Raw genomic sequence first — 2617 nt, 5'->3', positions numbered from 1 at the left:
AAAGAAATTAAGTGTCATGGAATGCTTTAATGACAGGATATATTCAAAATGGGTTCAGTCTCACTGCCTTGGATCTCTTTAGGGACATGTAACAGGAGGGTGTGGTTCCAACTAGAGCTACTTTTCTATGCACCTTGAAAGCTTGTGGTAGCATAGGAGCCTTGCACTCAGGCCAATCTTTACATTGTAAGATATCAAAAATGGGATTTGAAAGAGAATTGATTGTGGGAAATTCTCTGATAAATATGTATAGCAAATGTGGTTCCCTTGCAGAGGCTCATAGGGTGTTTGATAAGCAGCCGCTTCGAGATACAGTTTCATGGAAGGCTTTGGTTGTAGCACATGCTGAACACGGGCTTAGTGAGGAAGTCTTGATTTGCTTTGAGCGGATACAGCTGGAAGGTGTGTTTGTGGATACCAGCACATTCATTCTCTGCTTAAAAGCTTGTGGCACAGAAGGAGATTTAGAAACAGGGCATGGCATACATTCTGAGATAACTAGGAGAGGACTTGAGAAAGAGCTATACATGGGGAGTACAATGGTGGACATGTATGGGAAATGCTACTCTCTTGCAGAAGCAGTCCAAGTGTTTGATGGGCTGCCAGTTCAGAACATAGTCTCATGGACTGCACTGATTGCAGGATATGTGCAGGAAGGGCATGGTGAGCTAGCACTGAAGTGTTTTGAGCAGATGCAACTTGAGAGCCTTTGTCCAAATTCAGTTACCTTTATTTGTGTGTTGAAGGCCTGTGGCTCCATACGAGCTGCAGATAAGGGCAAAGAAATACATGATGAGATTGTTAGAGAAAGGTTGCTGGACAAAGACATTGTTGTTGGGACTGCATTGGTAGATATGTACAGCAAATGTGGCTTGCTTGCAAATGCACAAGAAGTGTTTGACAAGCTTCCCTTTCATGATGTGGTCTCATGGAGTGCTTTAATAGCAGGACTAGCGTTCCTTGCGCGCGAAGCGCAAGGAACGCTATCCCGCTTCGCGGCAGCTTCGCTGCCGCGAAGCGGGGTGCGAGGGAAGTGAAGCTGCCGTGCTATCGCACGGCAGCTTCACTTCCCTATCGCACAGTGGGAAATGTTATCACAAAAACATCACATACTTTACTCTCCTCTACTCACAACCCCTCTATCTTTGATCCCATTTACACCTCCCCCCTCTGTATCCACACTCACTCACTCACTCAATCACTCACTCTCTCTCTCTCTCTCTCTCTCTCTCTCCAATTCTCTCTAAGCAGCCTCTCTATGTCTCACACACACACACCAAACTTAAAACTAAAAGTAGTTTCAAACCAATGTAACACAAAATGCCAAACATAAAAACAATCTATTCCATGCACCATACCTACAAACATTCCTCTCGACATAAATGTAAGAAATTATATGCTTGCACATGCGATAATTAGAAACAACTGCACAATACTGAAAAACGAAGCCACAAAGGCCAAGTATAAGGTACGCAAGTTTTTTTAAGCACCATAGGCAAATGGCCGATGCCAACAAAAAAAGACAGTGTCTCGAAGATGCCTAATAGAAACAAAGATTTTTGACTAATCATTAACAAAATCTTCCTCGTTGAGAAAAACATAAGAAGGTGAAGCTAGGAATGCTTCCATAGTTTCCATTGGTAATCACATCGGCAATGCAACGGTATAAGTAAGTACGTGGAATAACAATGTTACACTAAAAGCGGGTCATAATTGAGGCAGAGACTAACCACCACAAAAATAATTTCTATAAGAGACCTAGTCAAAATGAAGCCACAAAGGCCAAGCATAAGGCACCGACGTATTTCCAAGTACCATAGGCAAATGGCCGATGCCTACAAAAAAAGACAATGTCTCAAAGACGCCTAATGGAAAGAAATCTTCCTTTTCTTCGAGGAATCATTAACAAAATCCTCCTCCTTGAGCAAAATATGTGAAGGTGAAGCATGGAACGATTCCACAGTTTCCATTGGTAATCGCATGGGCGATGCAACGGCCCTACCTCCCTCTTCACCACCTGCATTAGAACAAAAATCACAACATAAGTACATGGAATAACTAACAAAGATCATTCCATTCCAATATTAATAATACCTGGTCGAACATTTGTGAACCACTCCGTAGGTACTGACAAACGTTGATGCAGTGTCACAAAACAACCCAAATCTTTGAACCCATACTTAAACCAATGCCTCGGTATCTTATCTGTATGGGAGCGTTGAAATCTCTTCTTATGGTCAACCTCGTACATATGCACCCGAAAACATTGCGTGTATCCACAATGTACAACTTCAATAAAAACTGGGAGCTTGATGTCGATATTAACATCATCATATAAACGCTCGATGACCCTTGCAAGTGTCCTTCTTATGATATTATCAGGAGCTATAGTGAGTAATGTGCATTGCAGCTCCTTTTGATAGTCAGAAGCTGGGTAATAGTGCCACTCTAGGGTAGGCATCTGCAAAAGTTAAATGAACAGTGAAATATGAAAAAATTATACTTCCAAGAGTATATGCCAACCAAACAGGGCATAGAGAGCAATTCACACATATGTAAAACCAACGTCCCTGCATGGTCATATATATGCAAAAACCAATGTTCCTACATGGTCGTC

General features: G+C 42.0%; 1 pseudogene; it reads left to right on the top strand.

Moving 5' to 3' along the window:
- Positions 1–200: 200 nt before the first annotated feature.
- LOC148012608 (pentatricopeptide repeat-containing protein At4g18520, chloroplastic pseudogene) lies at positions 201–1037 on the top strand (annotated as a pseudogene).
- Positions 1038–2617: the final 1580 nt, after the last annotated feature.

Source organism: Lygodium microphyllum, chromosome 27, assembly GCF_053477565.2.
Source record: "Lygodium microphyllum isolate KBCC chromosome 27, Lygodium_microphyllum_v1.1.10, whole genome shotgun sequence".
In the NCBI taxonomy this organism is placed as follows: Eukaryota; Viridiplantae; Streptophyta; class Polypodiopsida; order Schizaeales; family Lygodiaceae; genus Lygodium; species Lygodium microphyllum.
The sequence above is the reverse complement of the archived record's forward strand: the minus strand, read 5'-3'. Positions and strand labels throughout refer to the sequence as shown.